At 39.9% G+C, this 27,212-nt stretch overlaps 1 long non-coding RNA gene across 2 annotated transcripts; it reads right to left on the bottom strand.

Moving 5' to 3' along the window:
• Window positions 1–1,002: 1,002 nt before the first annotated feature.
• Window positions 1,003–27,212, bottom strand: LOC119878306. Of its 2 annotated transcripts, XR_005386757.1 has the most exons (3): window positions 26,636–27,212; window positions 14,494–14,610; window positions 1,003–1,058 (listed from the first exon to the last, which is right to left on the bottom strand). It is a non-coding gene; the product is annotated as an uncharacterized LOC119878306 (long non-coding RNA). The 2 variants fall into 2 exon arrangements; XR_005386756.1 differs by lacking the exons at window positions 1,003–1,058; window positions 14,494–14,610 and adding an exon at window positions 25,209–25,456.

Genomic DNA, 27,212 nt, shown 5'->3' with positions numbered 1-27,212 from the left:
ACCGCTGCGCCACCCAGGGATCCCTCGTGCTGTTATTTTGTATCTGGCAGTTCAACCAAAGACATCATTTCGTCCTTAGGAGGGAGAATCACTTTTACTCTAGCCTCGGTGGATAGCTTTATATAATTTATATAGTTTTTAATTTTGGTAATAGCAACTAGCTGGCTAAGGCAATAAGCCCTTTTTAACAAAGACTAAATAAAGAAATCTCTCATATTTCAATTAACTAACTGAACCAAATCATAAAGAGCATGACTGTTTCATTTCATTTGGCTGTTGCTCAAAGAATGTTCACTCAAAAAAGTTTCATTGTTAATATTTATAATGTTCACACTAACATAAACATTATAACTAATACTATAATGTTCATACTAATATTGGAAAATTAGAAAAACAGAAATCTGAGATAGAAGGGCCATCACACCAACTAAAACTCTTGTTTTTATTGAATTAATGGTGTTGTCCTTGGCTTTTTACCTCTAGAAATGTGGCAGGTGCCAGGCAAGCAATGGGTAGGAATGAAAGATGGTGTGTCATACAAAAGTACACATGAGTGGTCCCATTTATTTAAAAATCTTGAAATTATCAATAGTCTCACTGGTTGTATGTTATGGCTGCAGATTTTTTAAGTATACAGGTGATAACACTATTTTCAATACCATATATATCATTCTTGCAAATCATAGTAGTCATTGAGTAACAATTGATAAATATAATTAATCTTTTCTTAGGACACATAATGATTGTGTATGAGAACATCATATAATTGCCCTCAATTAGATATAAGTTTCAAAAATTATTTGTAAATTCTATCAAAAGTCCATCCCTCTGATCAACTCACAAGTACATATAATTCTTACAAACACTTGCATGTACTATATTATTTTAAAATTAGTAATAATTGGGATCCCTGGGTGGCTCAGCAGTTGAGCACCTGCCTTTGACCCCAGGAGTGATCCTGGAGTTCCAGGATCGAGTCCCACGTCGGGCTCCTCGTGTGGAGTCTGCTTCTCTCTCTGCCTATGTCTCTGCATCTCTAATGAATAAATAAATAAAATCTTAAAATAAAGTTAGTAATAATCATTTTAAATAACCCATTATAGAAATTATTTCTAAGAGATTAAACTTATTAATAATCTAATATTGTGAAATTCTAAATAAAAACATCTTTCTACTTGTCATTTGGTCATCAATATTCATAAATTTCCAAATTTCATGCGCACTTTTTTTTAATTTTCTTTTTTTTTTAATTTATTTATGATAGGCACACAGTGAGAGAGAGAGAGAGGCAGAGACACAGGCAGAGGGAGAAGCAGGCTCCATGCACCGGGAGCCCGATGTGGGATTCGATCCCGGGTCTCCCGGATCGCGCCCTGGGCCAAAGGCAGGCGCCAAACCGCTGCGCCACCCAGGGATCCCTAATTTTCATTTCCGCATCTCTGAGAGCAGGTTGTGTCACATAATGGATGATATGAAAGTACCGCACACTAGCTTAATAGGATGCCTTTTGTTCTCCTTCCCAGTTGGAGCGATAAAACATAAAATGATGATGTTTCTTGTAATCGTTGCTTCTTGAATTCAATGAACTATAGGAACAGACACTGTTTCCCTGGCTCACTAACTAGGTTTGTCGTATGATATTATACCTGGCCGAAAGTTGGTTAACTATATTCCAGGACAGATGGGTCCCCGGTCCCACACGCGAGGGTACTTAGCACTTCGCCTGGCAAAAAGCAAGCTTTCAACCAATGAGAACAACTGCCTTCTTTGGCATGAAATATCTGAGTATGTGGCGCAGATGCCGATCCTGACTCTGCTAATCTCCTTTATTAAATTCCTGTCCCCAGGCCCTTCTCTTTTCTGGAGGCGTGCTTTGGTCTAAAAACCCCCTTTACCCAGAGTAGCCTGGGAGGTTGCAACTATCTGCCCCCCTGGGTGGGGGGTGGGCGCGCGCACGTGACCAGAGTAGACAATCCCAGCTCTTTTGCCTACAGGCAGGCGATGCAACTGCTTCAGAGCTTCTTCCCCAGGGAGAAAGCTAAACTGGACTTCTGAAAGCAGGCCCTTGCCTAACGCCTCCCCGTCCTACTCAGCTTCCCTGACTCAAAGCTTTTCCGTGCGAGCACACCTTCAGTGAGTCACTTCTACACGAATCACAAGAGCTTCTAGACAGCCCTGCCTAAGAGCATGTTTGCGCAGGTTTCGGCTGGGTGAGGTTTTCTACTGGTGTCTACAAGAGGTTTGGCCAGCATCATCGTCTGAAAACAACCAGTTGAGCCTTAGGGAACCAGACCTAGGGATTTACACGGCTGCCCTCACGGCCTCAGGGGGAAACAGATACGTAAATGAACAATCACAAATTAGTAAAATGCACATAGATGAAGGGTGCTAAGAAATACCGGAGAGAAGAGTGAATAATGATGCTGGGAAGTCACTGAAAGCTCTGTTGAGAGAGTTAAATTTGGGTTCAATCATGAAGACATGAAAGTGGCTGAGATTTGCTCAGGTAGACAAGGGGTAAGGCTGAACCAGAGAGAAAATGTCATGTTTAGTTAAAAGAGGTTTGAGAAACATGTTGTGTTCACAAATCTGCATGTAATGTGCTAAGAGGGAATAAGTTGCAAATTGGTACAAGATGAATGTGTGTCTGTGCATATGCACATACATAGAATTACATAGAATTTTCGATCAATTACGTGATGGAGAACCGGAGAAAGATAAGTAGGAAAATGACATAGATTTCTTTAAAAAATTTTTAAATTAATTATGTTAGTTTAGGTGAAATATGGATGAGAAAAAAAACTCAAAATGTATAACATGATATAAACATTTAGTTAAAGAAGATTCTAGCAACAATATAGAGAATGTAAGGGAATGGAGTGGATCTGCAGGAGGAAAAACCATTTGAACGATGGGAGTAAAGGTGCCAGAAACTCTGCAGGCTGGGAGGATGCAGGCTCTAGAGGAACTGGTCTGTAATTAAATCTACTTATACACTCAGATGTGTTGGGGTCATTCTATTTCTTGCACTTAGTAGGTAAGTAGGCGGAAAGCCAGACCCCCTACATCTTTCAGGATAGGTCAGAGAGTATGGGACTCCACGTGAGAAGGGCAAAGAAAAATTCTCAGTCATCCGTCAGGTCCTATTATCAGCAACAGGATCCCTCTGTGAAAAAAAAGACATTTGTCTCTCCAATGGGGTGAATGTTTCTGAATCTCCAGCTCTGTGAAACCATTCCCACGCAGTTGATATCTTCCATCTTTTCTTTATATTAAAGGGACTTGTATTCTTTGATTTCTCTGTAAATCACCATTATGCTTTTGACAGGCACACAGCAACCCATTACAATATCCCAGGGAAGAAGTGATAAGGGTTAAACTAAGACAATGATCTAGGGAAGGAGAAAGGGATGGGAGGATCACGATGGGGCACTGAAAGATTTATTTGGTAAAAATAAAATAAATGCAAACTGGCTATCCTTTGGAAGTAAGATAGGCTAAAGTAGAAAATACCTATTTATGCCACCTTAAAAATCTTCATGCTCAGAAATGCCACAGTGTTAGCACACTAAAATAATATTAAATAGCTTCTTGTTTGTTAAACCACAAAAGTGTATCAGTTTGCAAAACTCAATTCGAGAGAGGCAGATAAGGAAAAGGGAAATAGAGAGAGACATAAACAAAAGCTATCTTCCTAAATCATAAAAGTAAGATATGAACATTTAGCTAGGTCTGAAAGCTAGGAAAACAACAAAAAAGGTGTCATTTTTCTCTTGTAAAATTTCATCATTAAACTCTGGGTTTGCTAACTATGGCCATGAATCATAGCTACATGGCACTGATGCTACGCTACTCTAGTCTCCTCTGGGAGAGGCCACTATGCCATTGTGTTATGACAGCAGGTCTGAGCCCAGCCAACATTGTCTAAACATTGTCTTAGGCATCCAATGACCCATGCCCTCCTGCCAAAAATTCACAGGCTCAGCTGTGAGTTGTATCCTCCTGTAAGCAAGTTGTTAGTGACTTATCTTACTAGGAGGGAGGGAAAAGGAAGCAAAGATACTCCCCCTTTGACCAAGGGAAGTGCCTGCCAATGCTTCTTCTCCTGAATGCACATGAGTGTAGACAGATCCCCTTTATATGGGACGTCTGGGTGGCTCAGTGGTTGAGTGCCCGCCTTTGGCTCAGGGCATGACCCCAGTATTCTTGGATCCAGTTCCAAGTCGGGCTCCCTCCATGGAGCCTGCTTCTCCCTCTGCCCGTGTCTCTGCCTCTCTCTCTAGGTCTCTCATGAATAAATACATAAAATCTTAAAAAACAAAACAAAACAACAAAACAAAACAAAACAACCCAGATCCCCTTTATAGAGCCGGTACACCCATCCCCCAGCTCCTGTGCATAAGAGCTCACAGCTGCCCTGCCTCCGGATAATTACCCAGAGTCCCCACTTTCCAGAGAGAAATACTTTCTAATATGACTTAGGTTCCAGGACCCCCAAAGATCAGGACAGAGCTGATTGTTTTCCCCTGAGAGCACATCCTTGCTTGACTCTTTTCTCTTTCCTATTCTGCTTCCCTCACTTCCCTGATTTATTTATTTTTTTCCCATTTGCTTCCTGAAAAGCACTCTTACAGTAAATCACTGAGACCCAAATGTCTCCCCCAAGGCCTGCTTTTAGGAAACGTGACCTAAAATAAAAGGCTTAACAATAATATGGCTGACCTAAAATAAAAAATTGGCAACTGAGATTTTTAGCAAAATAAGAGAGGGAGAACACTATTTGGTGGTAATATTCATAATCCTAACAATACTGGCAAAAGAGAAGAGATGCTTATATTTCATTAGGTCTCAAGATAACATGATGGTCCAACAAAGAGGAGTTATGTAGTAATTATCCGTGACAACAGCAACATCACATCAGCAAGGCAGACTAACAATTACATGTTGTTTTCCTTTGGAATTGTATTGACAGTAATACAACACTTGTACCACATCGTTCTATTTGTATGCCATTAAGTATGTGACCTTGAAAAGAAGTTGCTTAATCTTTCTGATCCTCAGTTTCCGTATCAGCAAGATAAATTTAAAATGCCTTCTTCCTGTAATCATCATGAATATTAAATGAGAGGCTCCAGCAAAGCAATTAGCATAACACTTGGCTCTCTCCAAATATTAATTTCCTTCCACTTTCCTACCATGTCACCATCAATTAATATTTCTTTTTAACGCACTGGCTGTATTGTACCGTAATCAACACTAAGATTTAATCTAAGTTTATTCTTTTATCATTGTTCAAGGTGATGTGATCAGTATGAGAGATTATTTCCCATGCTTCTGACAACAAATTATGGGAAACTGACAGGATTAGCTCATTTACTATAGTGGATATTTGTGTTTTTGCTTGCCCAGCATATCTCTCTCTCTCTCTCTCTCTCTCATGTTTATTTAGTGCTGGCAGCATGCTAATTTTTCCCTGGGGAAGTCCCTCTGTATTTCTAAATTTTTATTAAAGATGGTCTCCCACCCATAGGAGGGCTGGGCATCTGACTCAGCTGAACCAATCAGATGTATTTCCCAAAACTGTTTGTCTTGAGTGACCACAGGATGCAAAATGGTTGACATTTCTTCCTCATCACAGTGATGCTCTGAACAGAATCCTCATTAGTTCCTGCTCCTTGATCTCTCAAATTCAGCTCTTCTTTGAGAGGCCTTTGATTTCACAATCTACTTATCATTTCAATAAATGGCTTCTACTGCTGTTAGCCAAAGATAGTCTCTGTTGCCTGCCACCAAATGAGCCCTATAAACAGTGATGCTTAAATTTAAAAAAAAATTCAAGAATTTCAAATAAATCTTTAAAGATGGACTTAGGACTTTACATTCTAAAGTGGAATGCTTTAAAGCAAAGAAGAAGAAGAAGAAGAAGAAGAAGAAGAAGAAGAAGAAGAAGAAGAAGAAGAAGAAGAAGAAGGAGGAGGAGGAGGAGGAGGAGGAGGAGGAGGAGGAGGAGGAGGAGGAGGAGGAAGAGGAGGAGGAGGAGGAGGAGGAGGAGAAAAGAACATTCTCAATTTTATTTGAAGGGATCAATATCGCGGTTATTCATAAATATATATGTTTTATATATAGGATCATTTGCCAGTTCTGACACCAATGGATGATATATCTTAATTAAATATGTTTTACATTAGAAATATATTACACATGATGATAAATTTCAGATAACCCGATGCCACTTTCATTTTTCACTTGTGTTTTAAAACATATGCCCCTTCTCAAACTAAAAATTAATACAATAGCAGATTATAATATCCCTACTAATATATTAGCAGATTCAGTATTCCGTAAGTACTAATGATATTATCAAATCATAACTAAATTATGGTAGAATAGGAGAGTATCCCAGAACTTCTGATTACAGATGAATCACTATAAAATTAACAATGTACTATCCCATAGAGTATGTTCTGGTATCTATTATTTATCTGTCAAAGGGGAATTAATAGGGTATCCCAGATCCTGAGTCACACCAGGATGATTCTCACAGCTCAGGGGAGTATCCCTTCTAGACATACCTTCTATCCATCCCACACATATTATTACCATATTGCTGTCCCACTGCTAACCTACATGCAAGTATGCTTAGACTCGGTAGGCAAAGAGACCAGAGTCTCTATGGAACTCTCAGCAGGGCAGCTCCTGGTCCAGGGAAATGTAAGCCCATGGTATTCTGGAGATCAAGTGCAGGTTCCCGAGGTGCCGCGACATTCTCAGGACAGCGCACTTTGCTGTTTAGCCACTTAGAGCTCCAAGTTCTCCTCCCCAGTCCCTATGTTACTCTATCTCCCTCAGAGAAAATACTTCAGGTCAAGTCTGTGCCATTGCAAACTCATGCATCTATTGAACAGACATTTATTGCTTGGTGGTAATGTGTCAGGCTCCCAGCTGGACTCAGAAAAACAGTGGTGAACAGAACCGATGAAATCCCCACTTTCACATTTGGATGTGAGTGGCTGGGATGGGCAAGAAGCAGGTAAATAAGTAGACTAACTAGACAATTCCAGATAGCCATAAGCACTAGGCAGAAAATAAGGAAGGTGAGTTGATTGAGAGGGAACCATTTGGTAGTGACAGGATGGTTAAATTTAGTTTTGGTGATTAGGAAGGGTCTTTCAGGGGAGGTAGCCTTCTTGTCCTATGACTGTGCCAAAGAACTATATAAACAGATTTAAATTTTGTGAGAAGAGCAGAGGACATCAAAACACACCCGCAATGTACTGGTTATTATAGGGCATGTGTCCCATCGGCCTGTACCCATCTGAAACACACAACTACTGCTATTTGAAATGTCAGTATCTAGGATATGATATCCTCCTCCGTGCCCACTCCTCATTTTTTGTTGTTGTTGCAATTATATTAGCTTAAAGGAACTGTGTATCGAGATTTAGCCTCCAGATTCTTACCCAAATTCCTACAAAGTAGTAATATTTGAATCAGTAGAAAAAAAAAAAACCCTTAAGAGTTGTCTTGGTCTCCTGTGAGCTTATCTTTATTGCTGGATATTCTAAGACAACGATTTCATTTTCTGTTTCTCTTTTTGATGAGGAATGATCAATGGTTTTTCAAGTAAGGATTTTAAAATAAATGAAAAACAGCTCCTTTCTCTAAAAATTAAAAAACAAAATCTTGAGCAGCCCAGGTGGCTCAGCGGTTTAGTGCCGCCTTTAGCCCAGGGCATGATCCTGGAGACCCGGAATCAAGTCCCATGTCAGGCTCCCTGCCTGGAGCCTGCTTCTCCCTCCCCCCTCTTTCTCTCTCTCTGTCTCTCATGAATAAAAAAATAAAATATTTTTAAAAAGTAAAAAAAAATCTTATTCAATATTTATTTCTTTAATGGCGTTTCAACATAGTATACTATAGTGTCAAGAGGAAAATATCTATTGCCAAGGTAAAGTACATGGCGTGTACTAATACCTTATGGTTGAAAGAGTGAATATATGTGGTTTCTCATTCAGACTGCCCCCACCCCACTAGTTTGACTTAGACAAATTCTTCATTCCCTAGAGACCACCAGCCTGATCACCTGGAGAAAGAGAGGTTACATCAGATGGTCTATAAGGTCATGTCCAACCCTACAATTGTATGACTCAATAACTCAGCTGGCTATTCCCGATGACATAGTTAAAATGACATTGACTTTAGAGCCTACATTTCGAGACTGGGTACCTATGGCAAGATAAAGCATTCAAGGAGCCAAGCTGGCAATGGGACTTGAGAAAGGCAAGTGGAAGCAATGCTGTTGCTGGCAAAGACCCAGGTTTGGTTCTCCATGCCACCTCAAATCATTCCAGACCAAGCTCATAGTCACAGAGACCCAGAGACCAATACTCACTTGGGAGAATTCTTTAAAAAGAAGAAAAGCACTTCACTAAAATACTACCCTACCTGCAGCTTTGTTCTCAGATGGACCTGAGGTCAGAACCTGTGCTAAAGGCTAACCCAGATCTCAGGAAGACATCTAAGAGCCTCAATCTCCACATCTATAAAACAGAAAATAAAAACCGTATTTCCCTCTTTGAGTTTTTGTGAAGATTAAATAAAATAGTGATTGCAAAGCACTTAGTATAGTATCTCTTATTATTCTTTTTCTTAAAGATTTATTTATTTATTTATTTATTTATTTATTTATTTATTTATTTATTCATGATAGACATGGAAGGAGGGAGGGAGAGAGAGAGAGGCAGAGACACAGGAGGAGGGAGAAGCAGGCTCCATGCTGGGAGCCCGATGCAGGACTCGATCCCAGGACTCCAGGATCACGCCCTGGGCCAAAGGCAGGCACCAAACCGCTGAGCCACCCAGGGATCCCCATCTCTGATTATTCTTAGGAATTTTTATAAACCTCTCTGACCTTTGGACATAAAAGAATCTGCACTCAGGCTCACCTACACCATGCTTTGGAAACATTAAATCATTCCAACAGCAAGTCAAAAGAATTTCTCAGCAGGTAGCAATTTACTTCCTTGAAGTTAAATTCAAATGTTTTGTTTTATTAAAACAAGCAAAACAAAGGTAACAAGGTTCTATTTCTGCTTTGTAGCTGAACATGTGTATGAATGTAATTGTAGTTGTGCTCCATAAATCTGACAGCCATTTTCAAACTTGATTGGTAGAGTTTATGCAAGTGTATGCAATGCACATTATGCTGTACTCTTTCAGTTACAAATGATATATAAATACAGGAGGATGAAAATTTAGAGAACCACTCGAAGACCCACAAAACACCAAAAACAACTTCAATATATAGACTACAAGCCTGGAATACCCACAACCTTGATGTTTATCATTGGTCATGCTGAGCAGGCAAGCCTTTGCTTTCTGATCTAATCAACTTCAGAATGATTGTGAAGCCAACAGCTGTGTCAGAGCAATTGGAAAAATAGATTCAGAACAAAGGGGAAGACCCATCTCTCTAGGACATCTCCCTCTGGAACACATGCTAAGCTTCAATGGAATGTATAAATATTTCATTCACTATTTTGTACAACATTACTCCTATGATTTATATGTCCAACCCATTACTTTTAAAAGAACATTGACATACCCTTTGAACAGTGCGTCCTCTAACCTCCCTCTTCCCTTACTTAATGAGCTTGGGGGGATTAGAACCCTAAGTAGAATCTTTGCCTGTTCCATATAACATCACAGGTATATTTATATACCAAAATATAAAGTCATTTACTTTCATTTTGTAGAAGTGTAGCTTCCCTTAGGACAGCTGTTATCTGGGATATTTTCTGTTTTGTGTTTTCTTTCATGATATTTTGAGAAGGACAGAGGCATGAGGAGGTACTGAGATATTGTACTTCCTATCCCTATTGCATCTGAAGGGAACAGGAAGATAAATAAAACGACAGGCATGTAGAGGAAGAGTGGGAAGAGGAGAACTGGTTGACCCTGCTAGAAGGAGCTGCAGGTCCACAAGCTGGCTTGCTTTCACAACCTCACAGTTGGGCCAGTGGCTTCAAGGACACAATTGACCAGATAGACATGGCCTCCTTCAATTGCTGATTCCTATCTTTGCAAATTTTAAGGAATTCTAGAGTTTAAGTGGATTGGGATCAATGCAATTAATGATTAAGCATGTTTTGGTGATTTTTACTTTCTAATAATGTGTATACTTAAAAATCCAGAAAGATGTGGGCCAGAACACTACTCAGTATCTTTCAAGTCAGGAAACACAGGATTTAAAATATATTATTTATGTTTTAATAGTAAGGTAACACAATTTTTGCTAACCTCCAGACAGTTGAAATAGCTAAAAAATTAAAACAAGGGGTCAACAGTTCACCCAGAAAAAGACCACAATAAATAGTCTATTTTTTTTTTCTGTTACCAGATGTTTTGGATATTCTCAAGCAATCCCGATCCCCTAAATATAACTCGTCCTTCACTGATAAGGAATAAATGCTTTAGGGGATCCCTGGGTTGCACAGTGGTTCAGCGCCTGCCTTTGGCCCAGGGCGTGATCCTGGAAACCGGGGATCAAGTCTCGCGTTGGGCTCCCGGCATGGTGCCTTCTTCTCCCTCTGCCTGTGTGTCTGCCTCTCTCCCTCTCTCTCTGTATCATGAATAAATAAATAAAATCTTTAAAAAAAAGGCGAAAAAAAAAGAATAAATGCTTTGGGATGTGTTTTTATTTTTCTCATTCAATGACAGGTTCCTTTTTTTTTTTAAAGATTTTATTTATCTATTCATGAGAGACACAGAGAGAGGCAGAGACACAGGCACAGAGAGAAACAGGCTCCCTGAAGGGAGCCTGATGCAGGACTCGATCCTGGGACCCCAGGATCACGACCTGAGCCAAAGGCTGACACTCAACCGCTGGGCCACCCAGGCGTCCCAATGAGAGGTTCCTGCTCCAGGAGGGATCTGCTCAGTCTGCCCTCATTCCAACCTTGCCCCCCATCCTGCTGCCTGTTAGGGAGGGGACCTCGTACACAGATTATGTTTCCCAAGTTCTTGGGTCTGCTAGCTTCTGCCTGGGTTCCAACTGAGCAGAGACTAGACAGCAAAGAAAAGGAATATATAGGTTATCCCCTCCTTCTTCCCTGCCTTCGGAGGCTTCTCTATCAGTAATATGCTTCTCTGTAGTTTCAGTTTCAGTCGACACCTTTCTGGAGCTTCAGCTGCATAACTTCTTCCATTTGCCCCCAGTCTAGGGGTGATGGTGGCTAATAATCTCACGGAGCCCTGCTTGGCTTCTCAGTTCTTTTGTCACCCCTGGACACGATCCCCTGAAACACATTCCTTTTTGTTTTAATAACTAGCATGGATTCTGTGTTTCTGGCTAGCCTCTTCCTGATATACCTCCACAGTAATTTATAGACTGTTACCTTTTCTTTAGTTCATTCAACAATTCTAGAGCATCTAAATGTAGCAGGTACTGCTTGAGTGGCTAAAAGTACAGCAGCAAACAAGGCCAACAGTATGCCTGTTCTTGTGAAGCTCCATAAGTTTCATGAAGACGGACAATAAACAAAAATATAAAATGACAGATAATAATATGTAAAATTCAGAGGAAGAAGGCTAGGCAATGTGCGGATGAGAGACTGAGCACTACTTTAGTTTGGAGAGTTACAGGAAGCCTCACAGAGGAGGTGCCATTTGAACTGAGCTATGAAGGACAAGAAGGGACCAGCTATGTCACAAAGAAGAGATGGAGCACTCCAGGTAGAGACAGGGAAACTTGGGCAGGAAGAAGTTTAGAATAGTGGAGGGACAGCGAGGCCAGAAAGGAAAAGCTCCTCCTGAGCAGAGGTCAGGGATGGAGGTAGAAGACTGGTCATGGAGATAGGAATTTGAACTTTATTTTTCTAAGTGGGATTAGAAGCCATCAGAGAGTTATAAGCAGAGGTAGGGAGCATGATTTAATTTATAATTTTAAAAATTTACTCTAACTGCTTTTGGGAGAGTGGATCGAGGGAGGGCAGGAGGGGAAGCTTCCAGGTGAGTCACCTCTATTACCAGGGTACCTATGATGGTGGAGGTTTGGCTAAGGTGGTAGCAGTAGAGAGGGAGGCGATGTAACTGCTGTCAAGGGAGAGTGGATGGGATTGCTGATAAATAAAATGTCAGAGTAAGATCAGGAAAGAATAATGAAGGATAATTGAGATTTTTTTGGTTGACCAACTAGATGGATACGTAAACCAAAAATCATTTTCGATCATATTTCTGTCATCTTACTAGAGTTAACATTCTTCTCTTGAGAAGTATTCATACATAAATGTAAACCTGGTATTTGTTTCATTACCCAGCATTTTATTTTGAAAACTTTCAAGTCTTTGAAAATATTACAAGGACATTACTGTAAACACCCACAGGTTCCTTTTCCTATATTCATCAGTGTCAATATTTTGCTACATCTGCTTATATCATTTTCCCTCTATATATCACCCACACACACACACACACACACACAGTTTCACTAAAACACTTAAAAGGAAGTGGCAGACATGACACTTCCCCTCTTGATTATTCAGCACATATCTTCAAAGAACAGGACATTCTCCCATAAAGCTGTTCTATTTTCACTCCCAAGAATTTTTACCTTAATGTGAAATTATTATCTATCATATAAGCCCTCTTCATATTTCTGTTTCCCACAAAATTGTTTCTTACAGCCCTTATAGAACCTCCTTTCCCCTCAAAATCTGCTATCCAATAAAGAATCATTCATTTTTCATATCACTGTTGTCTCCTTAATCTAAAATAGACCAGTCTTTTTTTTTTTTTTTTTTTTTTTGAAGAGTCTAAGCCAGCTACGATGTTCCTCAATGGAATTTTTTCTGCTTGTTTCTTCAAGATTGAATTAAAGACAAACTTTATTTGGTGGATTACTACAGAGATGATATTGTGCCCTTCTTAGTGATCAGCCAGGAGGTGCATGCTATTACTTGGATCCAATTATGGGTCAGATAAGTTTGATCACTTGGTTAAGATGGTGGCTTTTTAGTTTTAATCAATAGAATCTTAATAGCCTTCAACCAACTCATGAAATTAGAGAAATATCTCTTTGCTATTTCAAAACATAACAACAGTCACTGCACAGAACGTTCATAAAAATGTCCACTCCCTTGAAGGTGGATAGCTCTCTCTGGAAATATAGGGAAACCGGTAACAACAATAGTGAAAGAAGACTGTATGTGTGTCACCTGTCTTAAACAAGCAGCCATAGGTAGTTTCTATTATAAATAACTCTTTGGAGAAGAGTTAGAACATAGCATGACATGAATGGAAAGTGATGTGCAGATCTAAATTTAAATGATCACAGAGGGACGCCTCGGCAGCTCAGTAGTTGAGCTTCTGCCTTTGGCTCAGAGTGTGATCCCGGAATTTTGGGGTCCCACATCCGTGGGGAGCCCGCTTCTCTCTCTCTCTGCCTGTGTCTCTGTCTCTCTGTGTGTCTCTCATGAATAAATGAATAAAATTTTTAAAAATAAATAAATAAAAATAAATGATCACAGAAAGTGGGTTCCTCCATGCATAATGCCAATCCTTTGCTTGAAATAAGTGCTACGGGCTAATTCCATAAAAGAAAAGTCATATGCAAATATTTATGCAAAACGGTACACTGGATATTCTCGCACCTGTTCTCACAATTAATCCTCAGGTTGTTTCTTCATACATGTAATTAAGATTCAGAAAGGCTCCCTAAATTTCAATAGTTCAAATTCTCAAATTCAAGTCTCAAAATTAATTCTCAATTCTCAACGTTAATATGTTCCAATTTACCATTGGAATCTATAATAAAGTTACTCTAAAATACATGTACTATCCAGAGTGGGGGTGAATGGGTGATGGGCACTGAGGGGGGGCACTCGATGGGATGAGCATTGGATGTTATTCTGTATGTTGGCAAATTGAACACCAATAAAAAAAATAAATTTATTATTAAAAAAAGAAAATGAGTAAAGAAAAGTGAAATAAAACAATTTTTGAATTCCTAATTGACCCAACAGACAATGGTTTGCTCAAAAACCAGCAACCAAGTACTCAGCGATCACAGCTTATGCGTAAGTGAGATGAGGGCCCTACGGCATGAGAAGGAGGAATTGAGAATACTCTGTTCTGAGGAATGTGTATTGTGTGTGAAGCCTGTGAGGGCACTCGGATTCTTTATAAATGCATCCTGCAAACTCTTTAAAAAATAAGAAAAGAAGCATAATCTAGATACTAAGGAGGGAGAGAAAATGCAATCACAAAATGTTGAATTAAAACCAAAGGAAGCAGGAAAACACTGGAAGACATAAAAAGAAACAAAGAACAAGGGCAATAACAGACAACAGTAACCAATATGGTAGATATTGATCTAACTATACTCAGGATCATGTTAAATATCAGTGGTGTAAATATGCTAATTAACAGCCATGTTAAGACACTCAACATCACCCAGCATCAAGGAAACGCAAATCAAAACCACAATGAGCTACTTACCTCATACCTGTCAAAATGGCTAAAATGAACAAATCAGGAAATGGCAGATGTTGGTGAGGATGTGGAGAAAGGGGAGTCTTTTTCCACTGTAGGTGGTAACGCAGGCTTGTGCAGCCACTGTGGAAAACAATGCAGAGGGTCCTCAAGAAGTTAAAAATAGAGCTACCCTATGACCCAGAAACTGCACTACTGAGCTTTCGCCCCAAAGATACAGATGCAGTGATCAGAAAGGGCACATGCTCCCCAATGTTTGTTGCAGTATTATCAACAAAAGCCAAACTATGGACAAAGCCCGAATGTCCATCAACGGATTAATGGATAAAGAAGGTGTTGGGTGTGTGTGTGTGTGTGTGTGTATGTGTGCGTGCGCGTGCACACACACACACACACACACACACACACAGAGCGAGAAATATTACTCAGCCATGAAAAAGAATGAAATGTTGCCATCTGTCATGCTATGGACAGAGTTGGAGAATATAATGCTAAGGGAAATAAGTCAGTCTGAGAAAGACAAATACCGTATGATCTCACTTACGTGGAATTTAAGAAACAAAAGAGATGAATATATTTGAAGAGAAAATAAAAAGAGAGAAGTAAGAAAAGAGACTTTTTTTTATAGAATTCATTTATTTATTCATGAGAAACACAGAGGGAGAGAGAGGCAGAGACACAGGCAGAGGTAGAAGCAGGCTCCCCGCAGGGAGCCCGACGTGGGACTTGATCCCAGGTCTCCAGGATCACACCCCAGGCTGCAGGCGGCACCAAACCGCTGCATCACCGGGGCTGCCCAATCACAGTTATTTTAAAGTCTGCATCTGGTAGTCACTGAAGGTTGGAGTAGCTGTGCCAATTTGCTAAAATCAGACAGCAATGAAATTTGCTACATCAATTGGCTCTTCCTTTCATGAACAGTTCTCTGTAGGATATGGTGCTATTTGATAGCATCTTACCCGCAGTACAACCTCTTTCAAAATTGGAGTCAGTCTTCTCAAACCTTGCTGCTGCTTTATCAACTAAGTTTATGTAATATTCTGAATCCCTTATTGCCATTTCAACAGTCTTTACAGATTCTTTCCCAGGAGTAGGAATAGGTTGCGTCTCAAGAAATCATATTCTTTTTTCATCCATAAGAAGCAACTCACTATCGGTTGAGGTTTTTTTCCCCCCCACTTTTAAAGCCATCATTTTTGGCATTAGTACTTTTAAAAATTTTTAAGTTTTTGCTTAAATTCTAGTTGGTTAGAATGTGGTGCAATATTGGTTTCAGGAGTAGAGTACAGTGATTCCTTACTAATGTATAACATCATGTGCTCATCACAAATGCACCCCTTAATGCTCATCACCCTGTTCGCCCATCTCCCCTCCAGAAACCCTTAGTTTGTTCTCTGTAGATAAGAGTCTCCTGTGGTTTGCTTCTCTTTTTTGTCTTCCCTTCCCCTATGTTCATCTATTTTATTTCTTAAATTCCACATATAAGTGAAGTGATATGGTATTGATCTTTATCTAACTGACTTATTTCATCCAAGTTCTATTATGAGATTGCAGCAGTTCAGTCACAACTTCAGGTTCTACCTCTAATTCTAGTTCTCCTGCTGTTTCCACCCCATCTGCAGTTATTTCCTCCACTGAAGTCTTGAGCCCCTCAAAGTCATCCCTGGGGTTTAGAGTCAACTTCTTCCAAATTCCTATTTCTGTTGATATTTTGAATGCTTCTTACGAATCACAAATGTTCTTAATAGCATTTAGCGTGGTCAGTCCTTTCCAGAAGGCTTTCAATGGACTTTTCCCACATCCATCAGAGAAATCAGTATCTATGGCATCTATAGCTGTATGAAATGTGTTTCTTAAATATTAAGCCTTGAAAGTTGAAAATGACCACTTGATCCATGGGCTGCAGAATGGATGTTGTATTAGAGGTAGAAAAACAGCATTAATCTCACTGTACCTCTCTGTCAAAGCCCTTGGGTGCCCAGGTGCGTTGTTAGTGAGCAGTCATATTTTGAAACGAATCTTTTTTTTTTTCTGAGCAGTCAGTTCAACAGTGGACTTAAAACATTCAAGAAACCATGTCATAAATAGATGTACGGTCATCTAGGCTTTGCAGTTCCATTTATAGAGCACAGATAGAAGGGATTTAGCATAATTCTAAAGGGCCCTAGGAATTTCATAACAGTAAATGAGCATTGGCTTTGGCTTAAAGTCACCAGCTGCATTAGCCCCTAACTTAGAGAGTCAGCCTGTCCTTTGATGCTTTAAAGCCAGACATTGACTTCTCTCTAGCTATGAAAGTCCTAACATCCACTATGAGGCTGTTTAATCTACATTGAAAATCTGCGGTTCAGTGTGGCTGCCTTCATTAATTCTCTTTGCTATAACTTCTGGATACCTTGCTGCAGCTTCTGCATCAGCACTTGCTGCTTCACCTTGCACTTTTATGTCATAGAGATAGTTTCTTTCCTTAGACCTCATGAACTAACCTCTGCTAGCTCAGACTTTTCTTCTGCAGCTCAACTAATTAATTATTAGGACTTTTTTTTTCCAGAGCAGTTTTTGAGTCACAGAAAAGTTGAGGAAAAAGTAGAGATTTCCCACATACCTGTCTCACCCAAAACACACACACACACACACACACACACACACACACAGAGAGAGACAGAGAGACAGAGAGAGAGCCTCTCTTACGTCAAGATTTTCCAGCGGGCAGGGGAGGGGGGCACTTGTCACAACTGATGAATCGACACTGATACATCATAATTACTCAAGGCCCATAGTTTATATTATGATCCACTCTTGGTGTTATACATTCTGTGGGTTTGGAAGAATGTGTGGTAAAATCTATTTGTCAATATAGTATCATACAAAGTATTTTCATGACATTATTCTTGTATCCTGGGGATAAATCCCACTGGGTCATGGTGAATAATCTTTTTAATGTATTGTTGGAGCCTATTGGTTAGTGTCTTGTTGAGAATTTTTGCATCTGTGTTCATCAGGGATATTGATCTATAATTCTCCTTTTTGTGGGGTCTTTGGTTTTGGAATTAAGGTGATGCAGGCCTCATAAAATGAGTTTGGAAGTACTCCATCTCTTTCTATCTTTCCGAACAGCTTTGGTAGGGTAGGTATGGTTTCTTCTTAAAGTTTTGATAGAATTCCCCTGGGAGGCCATCTGGCCCTGGACTTTTGTGTCTTGGGAGGGTTTTGATGACTGCTTCAGTTTCCTCCCTGGTTATTGGCCTGTTCAGGTTGTCTATTTCTTCCAGTTCTAGTTTTGGTAGTTTGTGGTTTTCCAGAAATGCGTCCATTTCTTCTAGATTGCCTAATTTATTGGCGTAAGTTTTTAACATCGTTTGTATTTCCTTGGTATTGATGGTGATCTCTCCTTTCTCATTCATTATTTTATTAATTTGAGTCTTCTCTCTTTTCTTTTTAATAAGGCTGGCTAATGGTTTATCTATCTTATTAATTCTTTCAAAGAACCAACTCCTGGTTTTGTTGATCTGCTCCACAGTTCTTCTGGTCTCTATTTCATTGAGTTCTGCTCGAATCTTTGTTGTCATCTTCTGCTGGGTGAAGGTTTCATTTGCTGTTTCTCTCCAGCTCCTTTAGGTGCAAGGTTAGCTTTTGTATTTGAGTTTTTTCCAGTTTTGAGACGGATGCTTGTATTGTGATGTATTTCCCCCTCATGACTCCTTTTGCTCTATCCCAAAGATTTTGAATGGTTGTATCTTCATTCTCACTAGTTTCCACAAATCTTTTTAATTCTTCTCTAATTTCCTGGTCATATTTATGGTCATATTCCATAAATAATATGACCCTTTCATATTTTAGTAGACGGTCCTTAACCTCCACCTTTTTGAAATCCATCCAAACTACTTCTTGTGATTTCGTTCTAATTTCAAAGTATTATGGTCTGAAAATATGCAGGGGACAATCCCAATGTTTTGGTATCGGTTAAGACTTGATTGGTGACCCAGTATGTGGCCTATTCTGGAGAAAGTTCCATGTGCATTTGGGAAGAATGTGTATTCAGTTGTGTTTGGATGTAGGATTCTATAAATATCTGTGAAATCCATCTGGTCCAGTGTATCATTTAACACTCGTTTCTTTGGAGATGTTGTGCTTCGAAGACCTGTTGATTATAGAAAGCGCTGTGTTCAACTCACCAAGTATAAGTGTATTATTATCTAAGTATGTCTTAACATTGGTTACTACCTGATTGATATACTTGGCAGCACCCACATTAGGTGCATATATATTTATGATTGTTAGGTCCTTTCTAGTATAGATCCTTTAAGTATGATATAGTGTCACTGTTCATCTCTTACTACAGTCTTTGGGATAAACTAATTCATCTCATATAAGGATGGCTATCCCTGCTGTCGTTTGAGGACCATTTGAATGGCAAATTGTTCCACAACCTTTTATTTTCAGGTTGTAGGTGACCTTACGTCTAAAATGAGTCTCTTGTAGACAGCAAGTAGATGGGGCCTGCTTTTTTATCCAGTCAGAAACCCTGCACCTTTTGATGGGGTCATTAAGCCCATTCACGTTCAGAATTACTATTGAAAGATATGAATTTAGTGTCATCATGATACCTATTCAGTTCCTGTTTTTGTGGATTGTTTCCTTGGACTACCTCTTTCTTTTACTGAGTCCCCCTTAATATTTCTTGCAGAGCTGGTTTGGTGCTCATCATATTCTTTCAGTTTCTGCCTATCTTGGAAGCTCTTTATCTCTCCTATTCTGAATGAGCTCCTGCTCGATAGAGTATTCTTGGCTGCAGGTTCTTCTCATTTAGGACCCTGACTATATCCTGCCAGCACTTTCTGGCCTGCCAGGCCTCTGTGGCGAGCTCTGCTGTTATTCTAATACTTCTGCTCATAAGCGTTAGGGATTTCTTGTCTCTTGCTGCTTTAAGGATCTTCTCTTTATCTTTGGAATTTGTAAGTTTTACTATTAAAGGTCGAGGTGTTGAGTGGTTTTTATTCATTTCCCCAGGGCAGGGGTGGGGGTGGGGGAATCTATCTCCTGTATCCGAATGCCTGTTTCCCTTCCCAAGTAAGGGAAGTTCTCAGCTATGATTTGTCCAAATACACCTTCTGGTCCTCTGTCTCTGTCGGTGCCCTCTGGAACCCCAATTAAACGTAGATTTTTTCCTGCTGAGGCTGTCATTTATTTCCCTTAACCTTTCCTCGTGATCTTTTTTTTTTTTTTCTTTTTTCCTCAGCTTCCTTCCTTGCCATCAACTTGTCTTGTATGTCACTCACTGGTTCTTCTACCTCGTTAACCCTCATTGTTAGGACCTCCAGTTTGGATTGCATCTCATTTAATTGATTTTTAATTTCAGGCTGATGAGATCTCAATTCTGCAGTCATGAAGTATCTTAAATCCCTTATCCTTATTTCTAGAGCCACCAGTAGGTTTAGAATTGTGTTTCTGAATTGGCTTTCTGAATTTGAATTGTATTCCAAACTTTGTAACTCTATGGGAGAGAGGATGTTTCTGATTCTTTCCTTTGTGGTGAATTTTTCCTTCTAGTCATTTTTCTCAGTGCAGAGTGGCCAGAAACAAGTTGTACTGGAAAAAGGAGAAAGATAGAGAGAGAAAAAAAAGGGGGGGGGGGGGGGGCGGAAACAGAAAACAAAAAACAAGAGGGAGTATCCTCTGATTCTATATATTGTAAATCCCTCGACTTCCCCTGTTAGTTTCCAGCACTGCTTTGGTCAAGAACTTGCTTTCCCTGTCCTTCCAGCTGGTCTTCTGGGGCATGGGCCTGCTTCTACAAGCAATGCTGATTCTCAGAGGTGTGTGCACCTGGGGGAGCTGCCCAGCCCCCTGCCAGGTGCAGGGCTCAGTGGGAGCTGTTTATCCTATGAGGCCCCTGCTGAGTCCCTGGTAAAAAGTGACAGTAGGAGGAACAACAGTGGCGGCGGCCAGGTCTCCAGCCCTGGAGTCAGCTCCCGCAGTAATTACCACAGCTCCCAGTCCGAAGGGGCCTGGGTGCTCCACAGGCGGGCTGCACCCAGAGCAGGAGCCTCCTTACTGCCGTGTGTTCTCTCGGCTTCCGCCTGTCCCGGGGGGAGTGCCAGATCCTGGGCTGCTTCCCCTGGTGCCCTGGGATCTGGGGCCTGTGCCGCTGGAATCACGCTCCTGGGCCATGCAGCCCCCTCGAAGCGGAGCCGCCGCCTGAGCCGCTCCTGGCCCCTCCGGGCGCATGCTGCAGCCCTTTAGGGAGCTCGGCCCATAGTATGTGGCGCCCTCTCCCTTGGGGCGCAGTTCCTCTGTTAGTGCCCCTGGGAGCCTGAGGGCATCCCTGCCCATCCTGGGATCCTGCCCGAACTCCCTGCAAGTGCCTTTCCTTCCGGGAAGATTGGTAAACCTGCATCTCTGGGACTGGCCTTTCCTGTACTGGGGTCACTTGCCGCCAGGTCTGAGCCAGGCTCTTTGCGGGGCCTCCTCCCCCTTGGATGCTTTTTATTTTTTCCGTCTTCCTACTTTGATAGAAGTGAAAACTCTTCACTGTAGCATTCCAGCTGTTTTCTCTTTAAATCTCAGGCCGAATTCCTTGTGCTCTCTTAAGTAAAATCCTTTTTAAAAGTGGCTTAAAAAAATCCATGGATGCTACATTTGTGGTGAGCATAGTATAATGCATACAGAAACCGAATGCCTATGTTGTACACCTGAAACTACTGTAACGGGTTAACTATACTCAAGTAGAAAAAACTTTTAACTCCATAAAATAAAATAAAATAAAATAAAATAAAATAAAATAAAATAAAATAAAATAAAATAAAATAAAATAAAATAAAATAATAAAATAAAATAGGAGATAAAAGAACTGATGCCACAGATATACAAGTATCACAAGAGATTATTGTGAACCATATTGCAAGCACCCATATTGTGAAGTCTATATGGCCAAGAACAAGGAACAGCCTTGCTCTACACTGAATATTTCTATACCCACTCCTCCAAACTCAGGTTTTAAGTCTTAGTGTTCAATGTGATGATATTTGGAGGTGATGCCTTTGGTAAGTGATTAAGTCATGAAGGTGTAGTCCTCCTGATTTGAGATTAGTGCCCTTCTAAAGGAGGCTGGAGTGAGCTCCCTTGACCCTGTCCCTTATGAAGACATAGGAGGAAGACAGGCACTCATGAACCAGGAAGCAGACCCTCACTGGACACTAATCTGTCAGTGCCTTGATTTTGGACTTCCTAGACTCCAGAACTATGAGAAATAGTAAGATAGTTTATCAAGATAGCTGATCCTGGGGATCCCTGGGTGGCTCAGCGGTTTGGCACCAGCCTTTGTCCCAGGGCATGATCCTGGAGTCCCAGCATCTTGCAAGCCCAAGTCTTGCATTGGGCTCCCGGCATGGAGCCTGCTTCTCCCTCCTCTTGTGTCTCTGCCTCTCTCTTTCTCTCTCTCTCTACATCTATCATAAATAAATAAATCTTAAAAAAAGATAGCTGAGCTGATAGAAGCTCAATATGCAAAGTATTTTTATTTCTATAAGCTATAAACAGGAAATGAAGTTGATTTTTAAAAATAATTTAAAATAGGATCAAAAGTATCAAATAACTGAAAATAAATCTAAAATATATCTTGCAGGATCTTTATAAGAAATTTTTTTAAACACTGAGAGTAGAGCAATTAAAATATTGTTTGGAAAACTCAGTATTATAAATGTCTCTTCCCTTCAAAATATTTATAGATTCAATGCAATCCCAATCCAAATCTTTGCATTGTAAAGCTTCATAAGTTGATTATAAAAGACCTATGGAGCCCTTTCCCCCTTTATCCTTTCCGTTCCCAAAGATTTCAGTCCAAAAGCACAGGAACAGAAACAAGGAGCGGTGGTGTCCCAGAGGGAGGTATTGGAGCCTGGCACAGAATTGGGAAGGCATAAATGTAGGAGTGCCACCTGAACAGTCTTAGAGCTCAAGACATAGCATCTCTGAAAGGTGAGTAACTTAGGATGAGGTATCACAGACTTCAAAGGTTCAGGAGGCATCCACACAGGGAAAGAACAGCCCAGCATGGGTTTTCAGAGCCTGTAAGTGAGGCACATCATCTGCAGAAGTGGCCTGGTACAGGGTATTTCAGAAAGGAGGTTTTTATATATCTCAAAGTACTTCTCCATAAAATACTAATTGTAAAGTGCAAAGTTAACATTCTGGGGAAGAAAACTGAAGATACTACTCCAGCGATCAACGTCACCAACCATGGGACAAATCAAAACTGTAGGTCACGTGATATGATGCAATGAGAAGAGTAGAGGACCAGTTCAGTTGTGCTCTTGCTAAAATACATATATGTATATGTATATAAATATAATCTTAATTTTATCATAAGGAAACATAAGATACGTAAGAAAAACCCACACTGAAAAGACATTCTACGTTACTGGAATGAACTCTTCAAAGGATTAAAAGTCACAAAAATCAATGGAAAGACTAAGGAACTGTTCTAAACTGAAAGAGACTAAGAAACACAACATCTTAGTTCAGTACATGGTTTTGAATAGGACCTTCCTTGCTATAAAGGATACTACAGACAAATGTCAGAGCTTTAAAAGAATATGAGGTTTATTTTATTTTTTTAGAAGATTTTATTTATTCATGAGACACACACACACAGAGAGAGAGAGAGAGAGAGAGAGAGAGAGAGATGCAGAGACACAGACAGAGGGAGAAGCAGGCTCCATGCTATGAAAGGAGCCTGATGTGGGACTCGATCCCCGGTCTCCAGGATCACACCTTGAGCTGCAGGCGGTGCTAAACCACTGCGCCACCGGGGCTGCCCAGAATATGAGGTTTAGATGATAGAGGGGATAGTTGACGTAGCAATTGCACAACTGGGTATTTACCCCATAGATACAAATGTAGTGAAATTAAGGGGCACCTGCACCTCAATGTTTATGGTAGCAATATCCACAATACCCAAACTGTGGAAGGAGCCAAGATGTCCTTCAACAGAGGAATGGATAAAGAAGATGTGGTATGGGACCCCTGGGTGGCTCAGCGGTTGAGTGTCTGCCTTTGGCTCAGGGCATGATCCTGGGATCCGGGAAGAGTCCCATGTCCGGCTCCCTGCATGGAGTTTGCTTCTCCCCCTGCCTGTGTCTCTGCCTCTCTCTCTCTCTCATGAGTAAATAGATGAATTCTTTTAAAAAAAAGATGTGATATACATACAAAATGGAATATTACTCAGACGTCAGAAAGGATGAAAACCTACCACTTACATCAATGGGCATGGAACTAGAGGGTATCAGGCTGAGTGAAACAAGTCAACTGGAGAAAGACAATGATCATATGGTCTCCCTCATAGGTGGAATATAAGAAATAGTGCAAGGAGGGGAAACTGAATGGGGAAAAATCAGAGAGGAAGACAAACCATGAGAGACTCAACTCCAGAAAACATACTGAAGGTTGCTGAAAGGGAAGTGAATGGGGGGATGGGGTAAATCAGTGATGGTCATGAAGGAGGGCATGTGACGTGATGAGCACTTGGTGTTACATGCAACTGATGAATTATCGAAAACTTTATCTGAAAACGATGACCCTTCTAAATGTTGGGAAATTGAATTTAAATTTAAAAACATAATGTATACCTAACATAGTTTGAATGGGTGTACTTATATGCCAATTTTTAAAAAACACAGTACTGTAAATGTATTTTCTCTTCCTTCTGATCTTTTTTTAAAAGATTTTATTTATTCATAAGAGGCAGAGAGAGAGAGAGAGAGAGAGAGAGAGAGGCAGAGACACAGGCAGAGGGAGAAGCAGGCTCCATGCAGGGAGCCTGATGTGGGACTTGATCCCGGGTCTCCAGGATCACACCCGGGCTGAAGGCGGCGCTAAACCGCTGAGCCACCCGGGCTACCCTCTTCTGATTTTTCTTAATAACATTTTTCTCTAGCTTACTTTATAAGGAGAATATAGAATGGAATACATATAACACGCAAAAAATAGGTTAATTGACTGTTTTGGTACAATATTCTGGTCAACAGTAGATTAGTAGTAGTTAAGTGCCTGGGGAGTCAAAAGTTCACAGATTTTTACACAGAGGATCAGTGCCCCCCTAAGCTCCATATTATTCAAGGGACAATTGTATTAGTGTTGATTTTCTGATTGGCAGGGTTGTACGGTAGCTATGTGGAATGTACTGACTTGCAGGATATAGGGGCCACAGGAATTGGGCATAAATTAACAATTTACTTTCAAACCATTCTGGAGGGAAAAGGTCGTTTTCTCTATTTTTTCTTTTCTCTAATTTTAAGACTCTTCTCAAAAAGTAAATTAAAAAAAAAAGAAAAGATAAAAAGCCTTAGGCAAATCTTTTTCACCATGAGGAAAGAACTATGAATAATAAGTATTTAAAATTGAAATTATACACAGGGTTTATGGCACTATAAAAATTGAAATACATACAAACATTGGTGATAGCTTTAGCAGCAGTATATCAAAATGATGTGTGTCTAAATCCATATGTCTAGTAATAAAACATAGAAAATACAAAAAAAAAAAAAAAAAAAAACAACTACCAATTACCAGCCCCAAAACATTATCAACAACTTGGTCCGATCTACTTGGGCAGATTGGAGCCTGTAAAACTCAATAATGCTGGTTTCCATGTAGAAAATATGCTTAAATTTAATCAGATGCCAAGAAACATAGCTTAAAATAATATATAAACTTTCATTACACACGATATAACAACATTTCCTTTAATAAAGATTTTTTGTACATCAGATATTTACTGGGAAACAATTAAAATGTTATATTAAACATCTAGGTAATAAACTTTTACTATATAGCTTTCAGATCATATACTTTCTATTCAAAATCTCTACATATTCTCGTGATGCTTGCAGTACTAGATCTTGATTTACATTTGATTCGTCAGTAGGTCCTAAAGGAGATCTACAGAATCCTGATTCTCAATCATGAGCAACTGAAAAAGAGAAAGAATAATATTCTTTATCTGAAATACTTTGTAGTTAACTAGAAGTTAGTAAAAAAAAAAGTTGGAATCTTCTGAGTGTTAAAAGGATGAAAAATATCTACATATAACTACAATATAAAATACAAGATTACTATTAAATCAAGTTTGCTCACGATTGCCCATTGAATTAATTACTACTGTGGATAAACACTAGAGCTTCTGGTTTTCTCATTACAAGATGAGATTGCAAGCTGATGGCACAGTCCACCCCTGAACAATCATATACTATCAACTGAAAAATCAAACAGGCAATATCTAGAGTCAAATATATCATGGCAGGTTTAAAACAAGACATTATAAGAACACACAGAAGGGACATCCTGGTTTTCTATCAATATTGTCTGCTTTTCTGTGGAGGGAATAGGAAGGCTGATACCTGAAAGATTACTCTCTGCAAAGCAGCAGAGTAGGGTAATGGCGACAGAGAAGGCTCACCAATGTGGCAAGAACCAAATTGATTTGGGTGCTTATATTCCATGCTAAGAAACCTGGAATTTTACCCAATGGCAAAACCAGTGGCTGGAGATTGAAATGTCACCTGTCAAGGGACAGCTATATGAACTATATAATTGCTTAACTAAGTATTACTGAGACAAGTCTGGTCTGTTTGGTCTTCTACCACTAGCAGAAACAAGAATTTGAGAACGCCCACATTTTCAGATTGACAGTTCCATAGCGATGGCACAAGTGAAGGAAGATTACAGCCAAAAGTGCTAACAGGCATACAGGCTGCAGGTTTTTTAAAAAGGTATGAGGGATCCCTGGGTGGCACAGCGGTTTGGCGCCTGTCTTTGGCCCAGGGCACGATCCTGGAGACCCGGGATCGAATCCCACGTCGGGCTCCCTGCATGGAGCCTGCTTCTCCCTCTGCCTGTGTCTCTGCCTCTCTGTCTCTCTCTGTGTGGCTATCATGAATAAATAAATAAAATCTTGAAAAATAAAAATAAAAAAGGTATGAAACACGATGACCAAATGAGGAATAAGTCTCTTATTCACTATGTTTATGTTTTACATTTTTTATTAGATATATCTAGACAAAATTTTAACAAGGGGAAGGGATGCCAGTTACTATTTGTGGTTTATTTCAGAAATTAATGACCATCTAAATTTGTGAATTTGGCAACATACCTTCTTTTAGTTCTCTGATTATACTGTCTTCCAACATCTGCTGCATCTGAAATAAGTTAAACGTTACTTACAATGTTCAAGTTAAACAAGAGACATTATTGTAGGAATTTTATTTTGCTTATGAAACGTGGTCTGGAAATGATACTTTTAGAAAGTAAAAGCTACAATTTGCTTAAATAGAAAGCTAATCACATAAATAAAATAAATCCCTACTTATTTTAATCTGGATAACTGAGAAGAAACCTATAATGCTGTTTAGAGGATTCTAATAAAAAGTACAATTAATATTGATCAATCGAATATACAGAATTTCTGGAAGAAGAGGACGATGGTGGAGGAGTAGGAGACCCTAGTTTTGTCTGGTGTCTGGGATTCAGCTACATAGGTATCAAATCATTCTGAACACCTGTGGACTCAGACAGAGATCCAAGAAAAGAATTGTTGCAATTCTACAAATAGAACAGCGACCGCTTTCTGCAAGGTAGGAGGTGTGGAGAAATGAATCAGAGGCATATATCAGAAGATTAAACCAGGGCGGCAGGGAACCTCTGGAAGCTAGAAGGCAAGTCCTGGAAAG

Source organism: Canis lupus, unplaced genomic scaffold (genome assembly GCF_011100685.1).
Source record: "Canis lupus familiaris isolate Mischka breed German Shepherd unplaced genomic scaffold, alternate assembly UU_Cfam_GSD_1.0 chrUn_S142H302, whole genome shotgun sequence".
NCBI lineage: Eukaryota > Metazoa > Chordata > Mammalia > Carnivora > Canidae > Canis > Canis lupus.
This window is presented reverse-complemented; position numbering and strand designations above follow the sequence as displayed.